This window comes from Cydia amplana, chromosome 2 (genome assembly GCF_948474715.1).
Source record: "Cydia amplana chromosome 2, ilCydAmpl1.1, whole genome shotgun sequence".
In the NCBI taxonomy this organism is placed as follows: Eukaryota; Metazoa; Arthropoda; class Insecta; order Lepidoptera; family Tortricidae; genus Cydia; species Cydia amplana.
The window spans coordinates 25,418,882-25,443,833 of NC_086070.1; the positions used below are offsets into that span (position 1 = coordinate 25,418,882).

General features: G+C 37.2%; 1 protein-coding gene across 1 annotated transcript in view; it reads right to left on the reverse strand.

Annotated features, from left to right (window-relative positions):
* LOC134661010 (protein madd-4) overlaps positions 1 to 24,952 on the reverse strand; it is a 431,812-nt gene that overhangs the window by 228,610 nt on the left and 178,250 nt on the right. The gene's annotated exons all lie outside the window — the stretch shown is intronic.

Sequence of the window (24,952 nt, forward strand, 5' to 3'; positions counted from 1 at the left end):
GTTATTTTGTCTTGTCAGCCAGACGACATTAAGCTAATTTTTATGGTTTAACTCAAGTATTTTTGTGACAAAAAATACATGAGATAGATAAAAATGCATTTTTGGGTTAATGCCACTCAACCATTATTTTAAAGCGGCCAAGTGCGAGTCGGACTCGCCCATAAAGGGTTCCGTATTTAGGGGATTTATGGCGTATTAAAAAAAACTATATACGAGTGGGGTACGTATGGGTATGATGAAAAAAAAAAATTCGGGTTTCAGTTCTAAGTATGGGGAACCCCCAATTTTTTTTTTTCTATTTTTGTGTGAAAATCTTAATGCGAATCACAGAATAAATCTACTTACCAAGTTTAAACAGTACAGTTCTTATAGTTTCGGAAAAAAGTGGCTGTGACATACGGACGGACAGACAGACAGACATGACGAATCCATAGGGGTTCCGTTTTTTGCCATTTGGCTACGGAACCCTAAAAAGTGACCCGTATGGCCACCAGTGACAAGAACAAGTTGATTCACCCTTTTGTAGAGAACATGTTTCGTAAGTAGAAAGTAACATAATTATTTTTATTTCAAAATAACCTTGAAATATATTTTTGTAACCTTTTGTACATAGCAGTTATTGCAGGTTTTAGAGTAATTTTCATTACCTATATTGTGGTTCTGAGGGGCTAACGCGAAAACCGGATTTCGCAAATTGCGGGCATTTTTCATTCGTCACTCTAATTACGCCTTCGTTGTAGTAAAAGAGAAAGATCCCCGCAATTTGCGGAATTCGGTTTTCGCGGTAGCCCCTCTGTCATACCAATTTCTACTAATATTATGACCGCAAAAACTTTTTACAAAAAAAATAAAACCGACTTCAAAAAGGATGAAATAAAATATTATCCTTTTTGAAGTCTATGCGTTACCAACTGATATGTTTGAAGTCGGTTTTATTTTATTTTTTCATCCTTTTTGAAGTCGGTTTTATTTTTTTTGTAAAAAGTTTTTATTTTTCCATTTTTAGTGTCCTATTTTCCTACCCTTTTTTTTTCAAATTTATATGGAACCAACTTCGGGGTATACCCTTTCCAATAAAAAAATAATTATCAAAATCGAACTACTCTGTAAAAAGTTATGCGTGGTCATACATAAAAAAAAAATATTTATATATATATCGGGGACGGATGGTCCCGATGGCGGTGGGCGCGTGGGGGTAGTACCTAGATATATTACTTCACAGCCAAAATAGTAGGTATGCTACCCACGCATGAAATAAACATTCAGACTTGTTAACCATACTAGTGCCTACTATATTTCAGTACTAAATTATCAAAACGACCAATCACTATTCTAAAATGATTTTATTTAAAATAAAAAGATCACTTGAAATCGTTCAAATCTTTATTTTACAAAAGTAAGCTTCTAATGGCACATAAGAAATCAAAATAACACTTGGAATAAAACACTTAGATAAACGGTTAAAGAACGTGAGAATCTATAAACTTTCAGAATAATCCTTCAGGTATAAGCCTTCAGGAACGTAGCGAATTAGGCACGAGCTTGGCTAACGTCCGATCTCTAGCGCGGTCCGATCAAGAAGAAGGAAGCCAGTTCCAGCGGCGGAGCCAACCGCTCCCGCCTCCAATTCAAGTTGGTAAACCTGCCTGACCAGTCTACCAACATAACGACAAAAATGCCTGCTCGTGCCTACTTTCACTCAAGATACCCCTCTTGACGTTCCAAAGCCTTCTACCTGTCATCTTAGTTCATCAATACGCCAATAGATGGTGGCGTTACTCTCTACGCAACTTTAGGATTCCGTTACAAGCAAATAATATGTAGCCAAACATTGCTAATCGATTTTATACAGGCGTTTAAAGCTATGAACTGTAACACTGCAATACGTCCTTCTGGTGTCTCGCTCCGACATATATATATATATATATATATATATACGCGTCGACTTGAGAACCTCCTCCGTTTTTTTCGTCGGTTAAAAAGTAACTCTGTCTGTCTATCTTTTAACCCTTCACGCCTAAACCGAACCGAATTAGATGAAATTTGGTATGAATATAGTTTGAAACCCGGGCAAGGATATAAGATATTTTTTTTCCAATCATCATCATCATTTCACACAGACAAAGTCACCGGCAGAAGCTAATAGGTAATAAGTAGGGGAGACCGTGGTGAGTTGAAACAGGGGTAGGTTGAAACAATGTCAATTTTGAGACATTATAACTGTTGTCGAGCTTGAAAACTATGTTTTTTTTTTATAAGCTGATCGGCGATTGGCTCTAGTTACACCTGATGGAAAGTGAAGACAGAGCCTAAGATGGAGCTCACCGGTTCAGTAATAGTCTATTCACTCTTGCTTAAAGAGACCGACGTCATATTTTTCAGGGAATACAGACGACGGGAATACAGATGTTTAGCCTTGTCCTATAGTTCGTTTTTTTAGCATTAGAAATAAGGTAGACAATCTTGACGTGTGTTTTTATTGAAAAACACGTTTTTAAAATAAATAATGACAAATATGTAACAATTATGAATCTAATACGATCATTTATAATAAACCACCTGATTTAATAAGAAATAGTTACTGATTTTTAAAAAGCGTTTTTAAATTAAAAGACATGTCAAGGTCGCTTACCTTCTTTCTAATGCAAAAAAAAAAAACGAACTATAGCGTCCGCTGGTCCCACAATATGCGTTGTCTCAAGACGATTATGAATACCGCGAAATTGATGTTGTTTCAACTTTCCTCTGTTTTGACTCACCTCGGTCTCCCCTAGTCCATGTATTCACATAATACACAATTTAAGTTAGAGTTTCGAGCCAAAAGCAATTTCAGTTTTCGAAAGCAATTATCTATCGAAATTGAACTTTAAATTGATAGACAGTTTTAGGTCAATAGAATTTCAAAATAAACCTATTTAAGGTTGCTACGTTTGGTCAATTCTATAATGACTTGTTAAATAGTAGCGACCCGCCCCGGGTTCGCACGGGCTAACAAATTATACACAAAACCTTTCTCTTGAATCACTCTATCTATTAAAAAAAACGTATGAAAATCCGTTGCGTAGTTTTAAAGATCTAAGCATACATAGGGACAGACAGAGGGAAGCGACTTTGTTTTATACAACCAATGTAGTGATATTAACCCGGGTCACTCACGTTGATAAAGTCGATAATTGCTTGGCATGTTTCGCTCTAAAACGAGGAGCTTTTTCATAGCGCACGCGTTGGTGAGTGACATTTGTAGCAGAAAAAACTAGTACCAGACATAGATATATATATGTTACTTGAATAATGTAATTTAATTAATAATTTTTAGTTAATTCAGAATGTAGTTTTGCAATGAGAGCGTAACTTTGAGATTCGTGTGACTCTTGAATAAAGTAATAATCATAGGTTAGATATATACGTGTTGTAAATATTTTTCTAACTCTTGTAATAAAATAAATGATTTGACAACATACCTTTCTATTTCTAATTTATAACTCCAATCACTCATTCCTAATTAACAAAACTAACTTATAAATTAACTATAATCTAAGAAGAAAAATTACATTTGTTAAAAACACATTAGTCAATAAATTCCAATTAAAGGTCGGAACGAAGTGAGATAACTTACAATTTTAAATTAATCACCAAAAAAAACATAAATCAGATACGGCGTTTGATTGTGGGTCAACATGGAACCTTGTCTCAATAATTTAAAGATTAAGTATTAAGGGTATTGTAGGGGATAAACAGCTGGCTTGCTTTGACAAGGTTGCAGCCTACAAATCATTACACCGCCCACGAAGCAAAGTGTGGTATCACAATAACTACGTTTTTTACCCAAAACTTTGTATTCCGGCATAGGTTTGATTTATTATTCAGTAACTGGGTTACTTGGAAAAGTTTTGGGAAGAAAAGGTTTTTGAAGCAAAAAATGGATAACAATTTATTGTTACGCATTATACAAAATAGGTATCGTCAATAAGGAAGTGTGTAGTTATCTGATACATAAAATCCATTTTTGAATAATCAATTAATCTTTCAATGATCTACCTATTATTAACAAGTAAAATATTTTCTAATGATGTGAAAATATTCGAATTATTAGGTATTCAGGTATCCACGACAAGTCAGACATCCAACAGACATCAGTAGGTAAATTTTTAGGGTTCCATACCCAAAGGGTAAAAACGGGAGCCTATTACTAAGACTCCACTGTCCGTCTTTCCGTCTGTCTGTCACCAGGCTGTATGTCATAAACCGTGATAGCTAGACTGTTGAAATTTTCTTAGATGATGTATTTGTGTTGCCGCTATAACAACAAATACTAAAAATAAAATAAAATAAATATTAAAGGGTACCGTACAACAAACACAATTTTTTTGCTCTATTTTTTGTTGATGGTGCGGAACCCTCCGTGCGCGAGTCCGACTCGCACTTGTGCGGTTTTTTTATTCATGCTATTTTTGTAAAAAATATGAATGAAAAGATAAATAGTCACGTAAATCAAAGTAACTAACTTTAAGCTTAAACTACAATTACCTTAATATCTGAAATGTCTGCAGAAATATTCAAAGCATTTTAAGTACATTAGGTACCTACCACTATAAATGTCAATAAAATTTCCATTATAATATTAAAGCTAACCGCCTGCGTGATTATCTTATGATGCACCCCATTTTATGATCATTACATAGTCACTATACTTACACATCCAAGTGATAAAAGCACTAGGATAACCGTATTCATTTAAACTGATCATTTGTAAACCGTATTTCAATGGCACAAGATCTATAATTGACGATTCAGTTTGTCTTCAACTAAATGATAATGGCTACATACGACCTTTTTCCACTGCCACGATCTATCCACAACAGGGCTGTAAAACGAAACAATGTAATTAAAATCATTCAACATTAAATTTACCGCCCGATCACAACCCTAACGGAGGGAATATACTTACATTGTGGCCGAACGGGCCGTGTGGAATGAGGGTTCAGTACCCCTAGTGTAAATTTCATTCGACATCGTGACGTGACGTACGCGTTTGCGGTAAGCATCATTTTGTATGAGATTTTGAGTTTCCAAAACGTCCCGCTTACCGCGCTGTTCAAAATCCCATACAAAAATAGACATAACTCAAACGCGAACGCACGACACGCTATCGAATGAAATTTAAACTAGGATGAGCTATGAAGTATCACATACAGTATGTAAACTAACGAAAAACATTTACTCAAACCCGTTAATGTGTAAGTCACACTGAGCAACTTTTACTATGGCACCGACCCCGAAATCAAAAAAAAAAATTGGTTGTTTCATACATTTTGCTGGTCTAGCATTGAAGTTTTCTATGGGAGAGTCAATTTATTTTACGCAATTTCGGGGTTGGTGCCATAGTAAAAGTTGCTCAGTGTGACCTACACATTAACGAGTTTGAGTAAATGGTTTTCGTTAGTTTACAATACTGTATGTACCTACCTACATTAGGGTCTCTAATGTTTCCCATAAAGTTTTTAGTCATAATGTATTGTTTGTCCGCATTTTCATTAGTCATAATTTGGTTTTACTCAGAAACGCGTAACTTTTCAGGATTGCCATAAAACAAACCTAACCTAATGTATCTAGGATCCTATACATTAGGTTAGGTTTGTTTTACCTTAACCTGTTTAACCTTAGGAAATTCCTGAAATGTTAACGATTTCAGAATTATGACTAATGATAATCTGACAATCATTACATTATGACTTTCAATCATTATGTCAAACAAAGGGATCCGCCTACATTATAAGCGCTAATGCCTGAACAGACTATATACAATTCTTCTATCTGTAATTTGATTGATGATTTTAAGTAAATCACTACTTTCTCGTAATAAATACTTTAATAATACATAACATAAAACCATATTTTACCAAATATTATTTGACCGCGGACCCCTAAACAAGGAACGTTCTGTTCAAGTTCACTTAAAAAGGCATTTACCCGCCGTCGGTCTGTGACTTATCGCGGTCCCGAAAGAGACCTCAATAGTAAACTCAGCGAGAAGGAAAGCGACGGAGCGAGCATAGAAATATTTAAATTAAGTCCTCCCCTTAATGTTGGACATTATTTTTTTATCGGAGCACCCAAATAAAGATATGTAAGGAAATGTTAGGGAACGATCGAATACTTAAAAATGTACGTAGCGAGTTGTAAGATTGAGGTCAACGTAAAGGTGATGTTCGGATTCAGACTGCACCAGCATTACTGCTACACAAAGAGAATAGCTATTTTAGTATAGAGGGGTCCAGTCATAGTAAATTTTGTTGTCACAGTAAATTTACTGCCATCTATCGACACACGATTAAAACTCAAAATTAAAATGTATAAAACTAACAAAAAATGTGTATATATGGATAAATTACATTATTATTTTTATATCATTTCGACCCATGTTCTTTCACTGATACCTATGTGTTAAAATTGTTAAATATGAAATATTGAAATGGTGTCGTCAACGCCATCTAGCCAAGCATAGGCCAAAGGTGTGTGCGCGATGCGCCAGCTAACCGAGAATTTCTTCGACTCTTTCTTGATTTCCGAGGCACGTTTTTTCCTTACACTATATTCATCTTGTACGGAGTTACATATGTCTTTACTGCTACAGTATTGCAGCGCGACACTACTGCTTGACTCCTACATCACAACTACCGTAAATGTGAAAATTCTGCAGCAACATCGATTACTGTTGTAGTAGACTGCATTACTCTAGGAAACATCAAACAATTCGATATTGCTGCCCGGAATTTTGAAATTTGCGGCAGTAATCCTGTCGGCACTTGGCAGTAATGTCACGCTGCAATACGGCAGTAATTACTACTAATGCAGTCTGCATCGGAACGTCACCTTTAGGCCTCATTGTATTGTAAGGGAGCCCATACATTTCGCGACTCTTCTCTTTCCGCACAGACTCTACTTTTGACATCTTTTGGTAAATGTAATATGCCCCAAGGTTGTTCATTCCATTAATATTAGGATGACTCACGTTAGAACGGGCCGTGTCCGGGCTGGAGCTTCCGGCGCTTCGTTTTCTATGGAAAGCACCACGTGATCACCGATCAGCCGTCATAGAAAATGACATGTCGGCCTCCTCGGCCCGGGCACGGCCGGTCTAGCGTGAGTCCTCCTTTACTCAACTGTATAGGCGATGGCAGGTAGATCCACTATCTACAGCTAAGTATTAACTAAGCCCACTCCAGAATAATTAAAAAATCCTCTGCTATAATCCCTCCACAATCTCAGGGTCAAAAAAACCCACATGACAGGTGAACCCAACTCACGCTTATCTGTGGGCCGAACAAATATTTTAGACCCGTAAGCCTTGTCGAGTCAATTTAGGGTGAAGATTTTACTAAAGAAAACCTTTGGATTTAGTGTGAAATTTTTATTTTTACTAGACTTATATCGACCGGGGTATGAACCGTGATTACCTTTTGTATTGTCCCGGTCGATACGAGTATAAGTCTAGTGAAACTAACCGTGAATCATTCAAAACTGTTAAGGTTTTATTTAGACTATTTTTAGGGTTCCGTACCCAAAGGGTAAAAACGGGACTCTATTACTAAAACTCCGCTGTCCGTCCGTCCGTCCGTCCGTCCGTCCGTCCGTCCGTCTGTCACCAGGCTGTATCTCACTGATGATTCCTTTCATAAAGCTGCACTCGTATTTTAATGCTTTTCATTATGTATCATTCACATAAACTACTGTTTTGTGTTAACAAAGAAAATATTATGTTTTGAATAAAATAATTAATTTTTGAAGTGAAAACTTCTTTAGCGGCGCTGGGCACTTTTTGAGGTGGGGAAAAAATGATAAACTCGAGACAGCGTAAGGCGATCACGTGACCGTAAGGTTTAGATGGCCACTCATTTAGATGGCATTTAAATCAATAAAGAAAAACCCAATGACATTACATGAAAAAGGTTCTGATCTTGTACGTGCTGAAATACGAGGATCTCATAGTTACATTCTAACTTTATATCACTCAAATATAATTCAATAAAGCTACATCTTGATGAAATCGCTAATAAAAGTGAACTCTAGTACTGGTGAATAAAACTCGAAATATCATGACCAAATATATTTAGATGCGAGGTTTGCAAGGTAACTTTCCAATTTCTATTCGAATTTTAAACAATTAACGCTACTGAATTTCGAATTATAAACAAGCTCACTGGCCAGCAATTTCGGAACTAAAGTTTTTCAATAGAAAGGAGGATGGGTCAATTATACATAGTGCTGCAGACATTTTGGACTAGTCATTGAGTTTTCACTTCTGTCGGCACTCCCGGAGTGCAACCCGTTGTTTTTTTTTTTACAAATGAAGAAGATTGCATGCTGTATTTCAAATCGGATGATAACATGTATAATGGCTGGGTCGGTGCATTAAATTTGAAGTAAATATAAGATTTATTATTCAGTTTTTTAATTGTTGTACGAGTAGGTATTATGTTTATTCAATTTGTATAAAATTCTCTGATTGTTACAATGTTATATGTACAATAATGAATATTTTATAAGTACCATTATATAAACAGAGGGCAATATAAATATGTAAATTCATAACTCGGTGTTTATTTTATTTTATACAGTGTTTAGCTGCGATTGAAATTTCGAATGTATAATCCTAATTTATTCCCCAAAAAGCTCTCGCAACAAAATAAAAATCAGCTAGCATGGACAAAGGCATACAATCCAATGTTTTTTGATAAATATTTAAAACGAATCGCGTTCAAATCACATTAATATTTATAACACTGAAGAGTGGCATTAAAATACGACAATGTCATGAAAGGTGGCAATGTCACTACAAAACTGTCAAACATCGCACGATACGAGTACCTACAGAGCCCGTACCATGAGTCACTGACAGTGTCGAAACTGACATATACGCCAGTAAGAACGTAATTTACTTTCTATACATCTCGCTCACACTAATATGCGAGTACGAGCGAGATGCATAGAAGGTAAATAACGTTCTCGATGGCGTGTAAGTCAGTGCCAAACTGGTGGTCGCCACAATGATGTAGTGCGTATTTGTTTTCCATCGTATTTTCTCAGAAACGTTCGTATTTGTCATGCTAGTTCAGTCACTAACCGACTAGGCTATGTGGTCATTAAAATAAAAAAAACTATTCATTTTTTTATGATAGAGATGGCGGGACGACTTGGATGCGTTTCAGCATAGGGGGGATTGGAAAGGGAGAGTGGACGCTTTTGGCCAGGAGTGGGGCACAATAATAGGCCTAATTTTTTTAAATAAAAAGTGTCCATAATACATTCAGTGCCAGCGTAGCGCGTAGCCGATAACACGGGAAAAACCGTATGTAGCGAAAAGCGCCTACGAACAGTGAACTCCCCTAGCGAGTCGCTGGCAGTTAATGTGTTAACTACCTAAATAAAATGAATAAAAATATTTATTTCAGGTCTTAAAACCCATATTACATAATACAACACAACCCTAAATAACACAACCCTCGATTAAATACCACACTTGAATTAACCCTTGAACTCTCTTCAAAAAACTTTCCCCGTAACCCAGGAGCCAAATGAACCAAAAGGCAGATTAATGTTTAGAGCATATTTCATTGTTCTTCAAACAATAGATCTAACAAGATATAATAGGTTCAATTACGGCTGCTCGGAATTTCATTAAGTCTTTGTGACCTCTGGTAGAGGGTCTGAACGGGAGCTGGTGAGAGTTTTGAGCTATAAAATTTGTTTTTGATTGAATAAGGTACTGGCGCCTGAGATGGCCCGGTTCCTAAACTTTATAAATTTCATACTTTCTATAAGTGTGGGTTAAATTTGTGAGTCTGGACGCCCTAGGTACCGCTGGAGAGACGAAGTGCAGTAAGACCTTAGCGAACTTGGCGCCGTCGACTGGACAGAAACGGCTTTGGACAGAGTAGCATGGCGGTCTTTGGTGTGGTGGTTTGGTGTTTGGTGGTGATCTACTTCGGGTCGTTGCGCTACAGCAGTAAGTAAATTTTGCGTCCAAGTTAGCTAGTACCAATAGTAGGGAGGTACCATAAATAAAACTGCAAGATAATATTAAAATAAGAAGAAAAATAATATGCAGGTAGCTTTATTTATATGGATAATAAGTATTATTTGTATTCATTTTATACCTATAATCTTGTTTAAGTCAGTTTTAATTGTTGAATGTTGTTTGTATATTTTTGGAGGCGTAAGTACATTGTAGACGTATTTTTGTAACTATAGGTACCGAATAATAAACTTAATTCAAAATGAAAAAACCGGCCAAGTGCGAGTCGGACTCGCGCACGGAGGGTTCCGCACCATAAAAAAAAATAGAGCAAAACAAGCAAAAAAGGGTCACCCATCCAAGTACTGACCCCGCCCGACGTTGCTTAACTTTGGTCAAAAATCACGTTTGTTGTATGGGAGCCCCACTTAAATCTTTATTTTATTCTGTTTTTAGTATTTGTTGTTATAGCGGCAACAGAAATACATCATCTGTGAAAATTTCAACTGTCTAGCTATCACGGTTCGTGAGATACAGCCTGGTGACAGACGGACGGACGGACGGACGGACAGCGGAGTCTTAGTAATAGGGTCCCGTTTTTACCCTTTGGGTACGGGACCCTAAAAATGAATCTACAAATGAAATTGTTATGCTTAGATATTACGTATAAAGGAAAAATAGAAAACTCATTATCTTGGGTGAGAATCGAACTCGCGACTCTGGGTTATCCACTTTTCTTTATTTCTAAGCATTGTGATAATTATCGTTTACAGACGTTACAGCTTAATATATGAAATTAATATATTTTATCTTCCATTATCTGGGTGACCAAGCTTCGCTCGGAAAACATATAAAAACTCGAAAATGCGCGTTTTCCTAGAGATAAGACCTAGCTCGATCGATTTTTCGCGCCCGAAAACCCCCGTATAGCAAATTTCATCGAAATCGTTAGAGCCGTTTCCGAGATCCCCGAAATATATATATAAATAAATAAATAAACAAGAATTGCTCGTTTAAAGGTATAAGATGAAGTAATTAAGTTGAGCTCCCGGCCTAAGAACCCATGATTTACGCGGTTTGGAAATGAACCCATTGTTACGGAACACCTCTCGATGTAGCCCTGATATATTGGACGGGTACATCACAGTTTGGAACGAAACTATTATATATTATATTATATTTATAATATATCAATTCTTGTTTATTTTTTATAAATATTTCGGGGATCTCGGAAACGGCTCTGACGATTTCTATAGGCATCAAAGGATTGATTCACCCCGCGCCGCATCGCTTCGTTTCGCGTTCGCGTATTGTTCGCCTAGGTAGGTACGTAGTACGCTTCGTTATTTTAGATGATAGTAACTAGTGGACGACAGACATTTTCATGCCGCTTCTCTATACAAACGTAGTTCTCATTTTCGTCTCTGGATACGTCAATTAACCATATTAGCTATGGGATTTTGAACAGCGCGCTATGCGGGACGTTTTGGTAACTCAAAATCCAATACCAAATGACACTTAACGCAAACGCATAATATGTACGCCATGTCACGCTATCGAATGAAATTTACACTGAACACACTTAAAACTGACTTGCCCTTGTCTCCGCTAGACATTAACCCTTCGTACGCTTAAACACGGATCCGTGCGTGAGAATTGAAATCTATTGTTTTAAATGTGAAGGTCACTTTTTCAATTATCAAATTTGACAGGCCGCATACGAGGGGTTAATACCAAAATAATAATAATAAAAACAGTGAAACAACTCAACTAAGCCTCAACATTGTAGACAACATCACCGCTCATGTTTTTAAGAACATGTTTATGAATCCATGTCACCGTGTTGACATAATCTTTGTCATTATCATCCGCACCGAGATCCAAACATTTTGTTGTCACATTCAGAGGCTAGTTAATATAGAAGACTGACAACCTTCATACACCGCGTGCCTTGACAATGTTGTAGGTAACGCTAATGACCATATTAATTAGGTTTGCATTCATTTTCCGTTATTTATGACTTCAAAACCAAAAATTGAACTATCCTGAGCGCTCTCATAAACATTGCATACAAATGCATTAAAAACTTAATAACAGGCATAACAGCATTTTAAACATACTTAGGTTAAAAAAAGTTGAAGGTATAGATAGATGGTTATTATAAAAATAATGCTTATTTTGCTTTCATTGTCTTTTTATGCCGTTAACAGTGCAGTTTCGAAGTTACAAATACATAGCAGTAAGTAGACAATTTTTAAAAGCGCCACCTACAACGATTACAAAGCTCACATCATTGTATGGAGGTTAACACTTTTGATTAATTTACTCCCTGTCACATGAATGAGATCGGAATTTCAATAAGAACAAAAATATTCTTCACGGACAAAATGGACCTTTCTCCCGATAGCCGATACATTATAATAAAAAAAGAAATCGGGACACTTTGCGTTATCTATGTCGCCCGATTACTACCCATGTTCACGAACAAAAAGATTGTACACGTGTTTCATGTTTTCTATACGTTCGTTGTACTTTAGAATGTAGCAAGAATGTCCATTTTTATTTAAATTTTGATTTGGATTTAGATTTTATTGATCTCAAACGGACATTTTAACTTGTAGGTATTTTAGAACGCGACGTAGGTTGAGTTAGGGGCCCACTCGAGGTTGCGGAAGAGTACTTCGGCGTTTCTGGGACCTCGCCGTATAGCAGCGAGGCGGCAACAGAGGGGTTTTAGTGGGTAAACCTGGGGTCTCATTAGCCCACAACAGGGAGTCCCACATAACCATGGTATAATAATATACTCCGCCTGGTACTCTCTTCCGAGATTCGCGAATGACCTAACTGTCACTTGCCTACGTCATCATGCTGTTTACAGGTTCTCAAACTTTAAAATGTGGGAGAATTTTAACCAACGGTGAAAATTATTTTAACGGCATTAATTTTAAGTTATTCATGCAGAAACATAGTAAAATAAAACAAATCTATACTGCACTTTTCACTCCTACTCTTACAGTTCCGAATGGAGCAGCCAACCATTTTCGTAACAAAACATTAATTACCAAGCTTACGACGTGAAAAGTTTGGAAAACACTGCGACTGCTGACATGACACTGAGCTAGAAGGAAATAACAATTAACACGCGTTCGACAAGGATGACGGTCAGGGACAACATGGCGGATTGTCAAATGTGACAGCGCTATCCTGTGTTGCCAGTAGTGTAAACAGAATTACCCGAACGTCTGAAATTTCTTTCGTGAATCGGAAGATATTGCTAACGAATAATTAAAAATGACGTGTTATTGTAAAATTTAAGATAAAATACATATAAATGAAAATTATAAAATTATAAAGAAATATTTTAACTTATTAACCATAGATATAATGTACCCATGTAACATGTTATGTTGAATGAAATAAAGTGGCAATGTTATTGTGACGTAGGCAAGTGACACTCTGGGAAGAGAAGACCATGTTTTATTAGACCATGCACATAACCATCCCGGCTCGTCCCCGCGCCGGGTGGTATGCGTAAAGCATTTCTCAAAAATAAGGGGCCCGCTGCTGATTAACAGTCCGCCGGACGGTATCGACCTGCCAGTTAGAACAAAAATTTGACAGTTCCGAACAACTAACAGGCCGATACCGTCCGGCTGACTGTTAATCAGTGGGCCCCTTAAGTCACGTCTGTCACTTTCGTGACAATATGGATGAGGTTTGTCATTGACCGTCAGCTGTGTGAAGATTGCTAAACACATTAGTCCACAGTTAAGTTAATTATTGTTCTTTATTAATGTTATTTAAATCACTGAGGATTTTTATGATAAACAAGTCAATACGAACGTAAATATATGTTTTAAGATGACGTTCGGATGTTAACCGCAGCTGCATTACTGTTGACAGAGACTTGCCTGCATAAATGCAGCAACAATAACGTTGCCACAGTAATGTTGCTGCAGTTACCACTTAAATGTCACCTTTACATGAAAAACAGGAACCGGGAAACCCAAAATAATGCAAAGTTTTATGTACCTACTTTATTTTCATAACCTGCATAGTACCAGTACTTACAGCCTTCAGACAAAACCGTTTAGCAATATTTCTTAGCCAACGTCTAAAGTAAACCCATAGTTCCACACAAAAATGTCAATTTGTACATATTTCACAAGAGATAAAACTACCCTCGAAAATCAAGACAGAGGGTTAAGACAAATCCAAATAAACTCAGAAAGGTCCACGGTAACGAGTTTGGTCAATATTTATACGGAGCCAGCGAGATTTACAAAAGGATTGGATAGGTACCAAAAACGACATCCAAATTTTCCTTCCTTCCCTTTCGCTCAAGTAGTCCTAACCTATATGTATGAGTGGGATAAGTAGCCTGTTTAAGAATGTAATGCTTGTAGGAAAGTGTACGCTTTGGAGCAATGAATAAATTTAGGTATAGAGATAATATGAATTTCTATTGCCTTATTGTAGGGACTAAAATGGTGGAGGAAAAGATTCTGAAGAAGAAAACTGATGGTTTTTTTTTAAATATTAGCATTTAAAAGGAAGTTTACTTTAAGGATTAGCAATATATATGTTTGAATACCATCCAAGCTACTTATAATTATTGATATATTAAATTGGAAATTCAAGTCATACCTACTCGTCCACAGTTGAAGCTCAGAGGACCACTTGCCCAGGTAGCTAACTAAATTAGTTTTAACTTATTGGGTCATGCGTTGTACCTATATTACAATCATGTCAATTATTTACAAAACATATTGAATAAAAATTAATTAATCCTATAGATAATACCCACTACACAGGTAGGTACAGACAGGGTAGGTGTACAACACAGGCAGGCGTGGCTCACTCCGCGATTTCGACGCGTCGCTACAAGTACCTAGAAGTACATGCGGCCGACACCAATTTTGGTGTCTAGCCATAGTGGTTGCCGCGCACCGCTACGGAACGGACGCCTGTTCGCGCTTGCGCCACCTAGCGGTCATATCTGTCGAAAAAGACGCGTTTTGTTAGAGAGTGAATCTACAGTACTATTATTTATTCTGTGACACAGGTGCGAATTGACACCTTAACGAACCTTACACGAGATTATTATCTCAACACATGTCCCGAGGAACTCAACGTGCAAACAAAAAGATCAAATATGGCTGACATGACATCCCGTGTTCTGTACAAACTTAGATTTGCCGCCGTGGGGCACCACTGTAAACAACTTGGTTGTGTGATTTGTACTCCCAACTATTAAGGTTGAGAAAACGGGTTTTAATTAAAAGTCGTAGCTCTTTTTTGGATCACAATCCTACGTCTGCTAAAAGTTTAATCAGCAATCTTGAGGCCTTTGTCCAGGGTCTTCAGTGATTCGAATTCTGAGTTTTTGACTTTCGCATGATAGAAAAAAATCACGAACATAAGTCTAAAATACAGGTTAGAACATTATAGTAAATTGTGCACAAAAGCTTAACATATGAAAATTTTCTAATCTGAACACGATACTGAATATGCCCTTAAGTGGATCCCCATAATTTTTGTTACATCCTGTAGTTTCGTCGTGTATACGTCTGGTCGTCCGTCCGTGTCATACAGCTATTGATCTCAAATACTCTAAGCCCCCATTCGCACGAAAGCTTTTTCAACGCGCGTTAAAAAAGCGCTTGAATCCGTATGTACTCTAAAATTCGATTTAACGACCAAGGCTTAAAGTCGAAAATCCAACACCACTTGATAAAAAGCGCCACCGCTGTCGTGTGAATACATACATGGTTATCCATTTGTGTCATTCAAACGCTCTTTTAACGCGCGTTAAGAAAGCTCCCGTGCGAATGGGGGCTAAGACTTGAATAGTTCTTGAATGAAATTTGGAACATACGTGTATAGGTATTTAAACCGCTAGTACCTAGTACTACTCGTAGTAGTCATAGCTTGGAAGTTGAATTAAAAAACAAACTCCAAAAGTGAAAAAAAAGTTAATGATGTCGCTTGCCTGGGGTTGCTTGACGAAGGAAGGTCCAGAGGGTCTACCGTGAACCACCTTCGACGTGTTGCCTCTCTGTCGCACTTGTAAATTCGTACGTAAGTGTGACAGGGAGGCAACACGTCAAACGTGGTAAGCCCTCTGTAATTTTAACACCAAGTGTTAGTTCCTTGTTTGAACACTGGTAAAATTAAGTTTGTATGTTCCGCTCTTTAACCAAGTTATGTTTGCCGTTAAACGCGTCGCTACTGTAGAGTAAACTATATGGGAATATTGTAGTTTCCTGTTTAACCCACGGTAAAGTTATGTTTGTTAAGGTCTAACTAAGGTCTAAGGTTTGTTTATGTTAATTCGGTTTCCGGAGATAAGGGGAATACTTGGACCTACCGCACAATCACATGTCTCTTAGACAAAGGGAGAGTTTTTACTTAAATATGCCTTTTGAATTTAGTAGACTTGGGAAGGGTAGAGAGATTTTTTTTAAATTTGTTTAATGAGTTGTAATTCCTTTAAGATAGTACCCGGAGCGGAGCTACCTATGATCGACAGTTCATTTTTATATGGATTAGTTGTTGTACAGTCGTCATCATATATATCGGAGCTGCTAAGCCGCTCACAAATATCTGAACACGCCTCTATTGTCAGGGCGTTAGTGTGCGTGTTCAGATATTGTGAACACCTTGGTCGCTCCGATATATCTGATGGCGTCTGTACGTTGCGATTGTACGTAAAATGTTTGCCATTTTTTAGGGTTCCGTAGCCAAATGGCAAAAAACGGAACCCTTATAGATTCGTCATGTCTGTCTGTCTGTCTGTCTGTCTGTCCGTCTGTCCGTCCGTATGTCACAGTTACTTTTCTCCGAAACTATAAGAACTATACTGTTGAAACTTGGTAAGTAGATGTATTCTGTGAACCGCATTAAGATTTTCACACAAAAATAGAAAAAAAAAACAATAAATTTTTGGAGTTCCCCATACTTAGAACTGAAACTCAAATTTTTTTTTCTTCAAACCCATACGTGTGGGGTATCTATGGATAGGTCTTCAAAAATGATATTGAGGTTTCTAATAACATTTTTTTCTAAACTGAATAGTTTGCGCGAGAGACACTTCCAAAGTGGTAAAATGTGTGTCCCCCCCCCCCCCCCTGTAACTTCTAAAATAACAGAATGATAAAACTAAAAAAAAATATATGATGTACATTACCATGTAAACTTCCACCGAAAATTGGTTTGAATGAGATCTAGTAAGTAGTTTTTTTTAATACGTCATAAATCGCCTAAATACGGAACCCTTCATGGGCGAGTCCGACTCGCACTTGGCCGCTTTTTGAAAGTAAATTTCTTCAATATTTTTTTAAATTAAGGACTTGATGGAACTGTCATAATCATAAGGACCACCATTTGATGCGAGAGCTATAGGATGACGGTTGTTTAATACTTAGGTATTTACATTAGACCAAAACCCAAGTTTCCCAAGAAAAGTCCATTAACCAATCTTAAGACAAACAAAAAAGCATCTAAAGCGCTTTAACATTTCATTCCTCTATTTTCAATCTTAAGAATTACCTAATCAGCCGCCAGCTATAAATCTTAAACATTAGACATTGCTGAACATCTAATCCACTTTAGGGGCTATTCTCAAAGCGAAGGCAATTTCATTTGGACCATTTTAAATCTACGGGCCGAAGAAAGGGGATCTGGACGCGTTCTGATTGGCTGCAAGAGATGACTGGTTCGATTTTTAAAAATTCCAGTCTAGCAAGACCTATAGACACTAAGCGCCACTTGCACCATCCAATTAACCCGGGGTTAACCGGTTAAACCCTTTATTCTATTCTACGTCTGCTCGTTTGCCTTCGCAAAAAAATAAAAATATTATATGACTGTATCTAGGGCGAGGCTATAGGGTCAAAGCGGGATTATATTTCGCTTCCTTGGACCTTGTGTGTGCTGCTTGTGTTCCAACCATAGAGAAATATAAGTGAAGAAAGAATATGTTAACTCCATACATCAGTTTTCTTACCAAAACGCGAGTTATTTCGTAGTCAGCACCTAGCGTCAAGTAGCGGAATTTATCAGTACTGCTAGTTGACAATAGATGTCGCCACGAACGAAACGAACGAAAAATGCTCAACAATTTTCAGCTAATATTTTAACCGGCTAAACCGGATGTCTATTTTCAAGTCTTTGTTCTTATAATATTAGTTGTAAATTGTTTTAGTAGTACATTTTTCGTCATACATTGTGACATTTGGCGGCCTAGCCAAGGTGACGATCGCTTGCGCTTCGTCATCGAATCGCTTTGTGTCTCTCTATCACTCTTCCATATTAGTGCGACAGTGACAGTTGCGTTTCGATCGCTACGGAGCGTAAACGATCGGCACGTTGTCTACGCAGCCTGGTGTCAAGTAGCGGTCAACTGATAGTTCCACTAATTGACGTCAGATGTCGACTACGAAATGACTCGCGTTTTGCTAAGAAAACTGATGTATGGAGTTACCACTCTTTCTTTACTTATATTTCTCTATGGTTCCAACTATCCTTCGTTTAAGATTTCCACTCGTCCTCAGCAAGCAAATGGAATGAGACACCAGTACAATTCTTTCAAATTGGTGATATTTCGAAATGGTGAGATGAATGAGGGGCCGAATTGAATTTTTCGCGTTCATCTGACGAGGATGTCTGCTTTGTCCGTTATTTGTCATTTTTATTTGATGCGTAAAATGTGGGTGCTTTAGAAACTTTTGTTCGCCAGTTTATTAATGTTTGATGGCACGATTTAAAAGGAGAAATTGTCTGTTTTCAAATAAAAGGTAGCTTTTTTGTCAGAAAAGAAAATGAAATTAAACAAATCGAATTTACCAACAACTGATAACAAGGAAATCCAATTTTTAATAATGTAAAGGGTGTTTCTGCCCGGAGTATTGACATTTGCGGCAGCAATGCAGTCGGCAGTTAATATCGCGCTGCGATACTGCCGCAGTTATGCTGGTGTAGTCTCCGAGCGGTACCTAAGGATGACTCACATTAGACCGGACCGTATCCGGGCCGGAGCTTCCGGCGCTTTGTTTTCTATGGAAAGCATCACGTGATCACTTGTCATCTGTCATAGAAAAGTAAGCGCCGGGAGCTCCGGCCCGGACACGGCCCGGTCTAACGTGAGTCATCCTTAAAGATATTGAATCAACTGACAAATAATACTACATATAATTTCTATCGAATGTGTTTACAAATTTCTGGTGGTGCCTGGGTGCGTCTAATTATTTAAAAAGCTTCATCACAAAACCCACTTAAAAACTCAAAGAGAAAGTCCGGGTAATCCAACCAAAACATTCCGAAAAAATGAAAATATATCATGACCACATTGTACGGTTACAATGTTTATACAATTAGGTCTTATTACTAGGACATAAGGTACAATTTGTGACTGTTTGGGACTCGAGGGATTACTGTCATCGAAGTATTAAATATCACAGTAATGCTGAATGTGGCTTTGATAGTGGACACTAACAAGGTAACACTGGATAAGTGCCACATAGCATGTTAAGTGCAATTGAGAGAACTATCATACGATAGTACTTTTGACCTAATATTTAGCCACTTTGGTTTTAGATCGTTCTGACGCACGGTTCTAAGATAAGAGAAGATAAAGTAAATAAATATTATTTTCAATAAATATTGATATTTTCTCAAAAATAAACCGTCATAAATAATTTATAGAGAAGTTCATTCATCATTTTGTAATTAATAATTGTTTTTGTTCGTTAAATTATAATTATTAATTAAAAAAAAACATACAATTGGTTTTATTCACGGACCATAATTTTATATCCTCAAAAAAAATTTTTATTTAACAATTTGAGGGCCCAATAACTTTTATTAATTTGTATAGAAATTAACGAAGAGAACCAATACCAATAAATAGGATGAAAAACAATAATCATTTTAACACAAGTACTTACACAAAACCTAATTAAGTAACGTACCTACTCGTACAGCAATTTATTTACGATTAATTTATCTCTCAAAGACATAAGTCAGGATCTATTATATTTACTGTTGAATTCTTTTACCAAGTATTTACTCATCTAGATAAAACGTTAATAACGCTAATAGATCGAATGCCGCAAGAAGCACGTTTTGCTTATTTCACGGATTTTCTCAGATATCAGGAAGCCAATCCTGATTTATCGTTTATTAAGGTTTTGATACGTTCCTGAGTTCGGGCCTATATAGACGGACTGCAACCCGACTGCAACTTGTATGGGAACTGCACGCAGATGATGCCAACTGCAATGTCCAACACACTTATTGATGCGCTTATTGGTTTGCGTGAGATGCCTTTTTTATGGTACGATTTTTTTGGTGGTTTGATTGAAGCGTTCATGGAGGTCGTATTGAAACAAGATCAAACCCTTAACAGATGGTTGAATCAGAATCGACTCCTTATAACTACCTACCATTGTAATGAGGGTAGTCGTCTTAGAGGGTCTCAGTCTCAGTATCTCTGTAGTAAAAGAGTTTTTCTAAAATAAAGCAGATACTTAGACCAGCTTTAGAAATAAAAGTATGGCCATTGAAGTTGCGGTTTGTTCATTTTTAGTGGAAACCAGAACATTTATTTGCCTGCCTATAAAAATAAAACCACATATACAATGTTAGTAATGAAGGTAGTTAACTATTTAGTTCTAAAATTTCTTTGTGTAGGTATACGGGTCAAAAACGTTAGGGAAATCCGGCGTCTTTTCTATGGACATTACACACACATTGTTAACGATTTGGGTAAATTTTTCTAAGACTTAACTAATCTCACACATATTCCCGCTTTTTTCGTGGCCTCAGTGAACGTGGCCATCGATCTAACCCGGGGTTAAACGGTAAAACCTGGAGTTACCATGGTTACCAGTACAATTTGACACTGAGTTAACGGTTTAGTAGTAGTAGGTAGTAGTAGTAAACTCTTTATTGTACAAAAAGACATATTAAAAATAACACAAAATTAGTAAGAAGTACAAAGGCGAACTTAACCGGTGCAATACTAATTAGTATCCTTTGTTTGACATAATGATGGTCAGATTATCATTAGTCATAATTCTAAAACCGTTAATTTTTCAGGTTATCCTATACATAGGTTAGGTTTGTTTTATGGTAATCCTGAAAAGTTACGCGTTTCTGAGAAAATTTTAATTATGCCTAATGAAAATGCGGACAAACAATACATTGTGACATTTATGACTTAAAACTTTATGGGAAATAATAGAGACCCGTATCCTTAACATGCTAACATATTGTCGGCTAGTATTTTCCAAGTAGCTTATAATTTTTACTACATTTCCCACTGTTTTCGTGGCCACAGTGAACTCTAATGACCGTGGTCCTTAACACGCTTACGCTATGTCGAGTCGAGAGTCTTTTCCGGGTCGCTCTTTGTCTCACCTCGGGGCCCGTAATGGATTAAATTCTGAGAGTTCGATAGCTAAAAGTTTTATGGAATTGCACCCTTTGGTGCCATTTTACTTTAGTATGGCGTAGTGAAGGATAGATCATAATGGGGTTGGTGGGTTAAGTATTTTACAAACGGCGCCAGCATTTTTACCTGTCAATACTACGGATAGTGTCATATTATTTTTTTATGTGCTAGCCAGAGGGCTAAAACCAAGGCAAAAACCATATATGTAGCAAAACTATATTAGAGACAGGTAATACCTATGCTGGCGCCGTGTATAAAAACCTTTGACAGGTGCCAACCTCATTAGAGTTACTAAATATTTGAACCCTAGTTTGGACCCTTGGTTAATGGTTACGCCTAAATATTTTCAACAGACTGCCCATAGCCATGCGAATGTTTATCAAAAATCGAAATAAAATATTTTAAAGAAATACTTAGTTCGAATTAATACCTACTCGACACGAGTTTCTAAAAGATTAGTTTACCTATATGACTCGGGGACTATTATGAAAGTTTAATACCTATATGATGAATGACATTTAAACATTTTCTTGTCTCATTCTTTCTACTAACAGAGACAGAGCGAATCGAACCCGAGTATTTCGAGTTTATATTTATTTATTTATTTAAACTTTATTGCACAAAATATATACCTACAAGTTGTACCGCCATTTGTACATTGTTGTAGGCTACAACAATGTACAAATGGCGGACTTAATGCCAAATGGCATTCTCTACCAGTCAACCATAGGGCCAAACAGAGATACCTTCAATTGGTGCAGAGAGAGAAAATATATTGAGTGAGTTAAAAAAAAGCGGCCAAGTGCGAGTCGGACTCGCCCATGAAGGGTTCCGTATTTAGGCGATTTATGACGTATAAAAAAAAAACTACTTACTAGATCTCGTTCAAACCAATTTTCGGTGGAAGTTTACATGGTATAATGTACATCATATATTTTTTTTTAGTTTTATCATTCTCTTATTTTAGAAGTTACAGGGGGGGGGGACACACATTTTAATAGAAATAGAAATATATTTATTTGCCATTAAATGTGGTATACAATGGTGTTACGTTACCACTTTGGAAGTGTCTCTCGCGCAAACTATTCAGTTTAGAAAAAAATGATATTAGAAGCCTCAATATCATTTTTGAAGACCTATCCATAGATACCCCACACGTATGGGTTTGATGAAAAAAATTTTTTGAGTTTCAGTTCGAAGTATGGGGAACCCCAAAAATTTATTGTTTTTTTTTCTATTTTTGTGTGAAAATCTTAATGCGGTTCACAGAATACATCTACTTACCAAGTTTCAACAGTATAGTTCTTATAGTTTCGGAGAAAAGTGGCTGTGACATACGGACGGACAGACAGACGGACAGACGGACAGACGGACAGACAGACAGACAGACATGACGAATCTATAAGGGTTCCGTTTTTTGCCATTTGGCTACGGAACCCTAAAAAGCAAACTATACTTATAAATTACATAAATAAATAAAATATATATAAACTACCACATATTTATAAAATACATACTATAAATATAATAATTATGGATATTATTCGAACCTTGCTTTAGGGGGCCTAATATAATATCTCGTTGAAATGACATTATTATATTTCTAATGTCATTTATCTCATGCTTAAACAACGAAGTAAACTTATTTGAGCTGTTGAAGTGAATAATACCTACTACGATACTAAATCATGATACCTACACATAGTATGTCTATTAATTTCATTTGTTCAAGTAATCAAAATTGTAACTCGCGAACAAGTGTTGCGGTTACCATTGAAATTAATAACAAACATTCAATTAAGTTATTGCTTATTCCCCCTTCACATCCAGCTCATTAACTAATTATTAGATTACTAATTAATGAGTGTCGCTCGCGGTGTCTTACCCTGAATATAACGGGTTAATATAACATGCCGGGGTTCATTACGTGCTGTTGCATTTTTAATGTGCATTGGAGACTGGCCCAGTAGGGAAGTTTAAAATAGGAGTGATAGGAATACGGATAAAGGATGATCCGCACGAAGCGCTTTGCTTCCTCTTTCCTTATGCGCACTGCCAAGAAATGGAATTCCTTGCCGGCGTCTATATTTCCGAGCTCATATAACCCGGCAACCTTCAAATCAAAGGTGAACAGGCACCTTCTGGGCAGACTCGCTCCATCGTAGGCCACGTCTTCGCCTCGGCTAGTCTGTGGCCATGAGTAAGCCCATTTTTAATAAAAAAAAAAAAAAAAAATTATGACCGGGCCCGGCCCGGGCCAAGGCGTCCATCTTGTCATTTTCTATGACGGCTGAACGGTGATTACGTGGTGCTTTCCATAGAAAACGAGTTTATACGAACAGGCATATGTGACGTCTTGATGTGAAATTAATTTAAAGTAAATTTGTTGGTTTTTTATTAGCCTATTTGAGTGTCCCGCTGCTGGGCAAAGGCCTCTCCCCTGGTTATGCGGCTGAAGGTCTAGTGAACTCCACCAAGGAGGAGTTTTAGCCAACAGGGGGGCTACCGCGAAAACCGAATTTCGCAAATTGCGCGAACCTTTCTCTTTTACTCCAATGCAGGCGTAATTAGAGCGACAGAGAAAAAGGTGTCAGTTGCGGCGGTTCCGAGACCGACGCCCTGACACTGCGGGGTTGCGTAATGCATCGCAGCGATGACGTGTTGTAGTATTTTGTTTGAAGATGTATATTTTCTTATATAACATGTAGGTATACTACTATTAAGGTACTTATCTATGAGACACTAGTTGCCTGAAATAATGGTTTTTCATTTCATTGTAGGTAATTTGATTTCATTTAATATTACAATCGTTGAAGTTGGCCTACTGTGTTATCTCCGCTGTGCCCGTGAAAGCCCAAAGGGATGTCTTATATCAGAACTGTGTCCCCATTATGTATTAAAGGGTACGTAGCGACACATGATCACATACTGAATTTACTTTTAAATGCATGATCCGTGATACCTACTATGCTGTAGGAACCCTTAGAGCTCATTTAGACGATGCGAGAACTCGCATGCGAGTTTCATTACATTGCGGGTTTTGATCGGTCGGTTGAATTGGACGTAACCAACAGCCCACAATGTAGCATGCGAGTTCGCGCGGCGTTTAAATCAGCCCTTTAGTGCTGTCACGGTTTGTATAATAATAGTACGGATATATCGCTCTTGTCTACAGCTACAGTGACAGCGTGATAAAACGGTGTCCGTCACTTTTGATCGCGCGGTGATAAAATGTGGCGGTTATTTTATCACGCGAATGAAGTCATGCATTATTAATATTATTATGAATCGCAAATTGATGTTAAAACGTTTGAATTGGAGATATTTTCATTATTTTTGTTTAAAAAGTCCGAGCCGAGGCGTCCGAAACTTCCGTTTTCTATAGAAAACAATACATCTTCCAGTACGGCTACCATCAGTTTGTCACTGACATAAACGCCGTCGAGAACGTAATTTACTTTCTATACATCTCGCTCGTACTC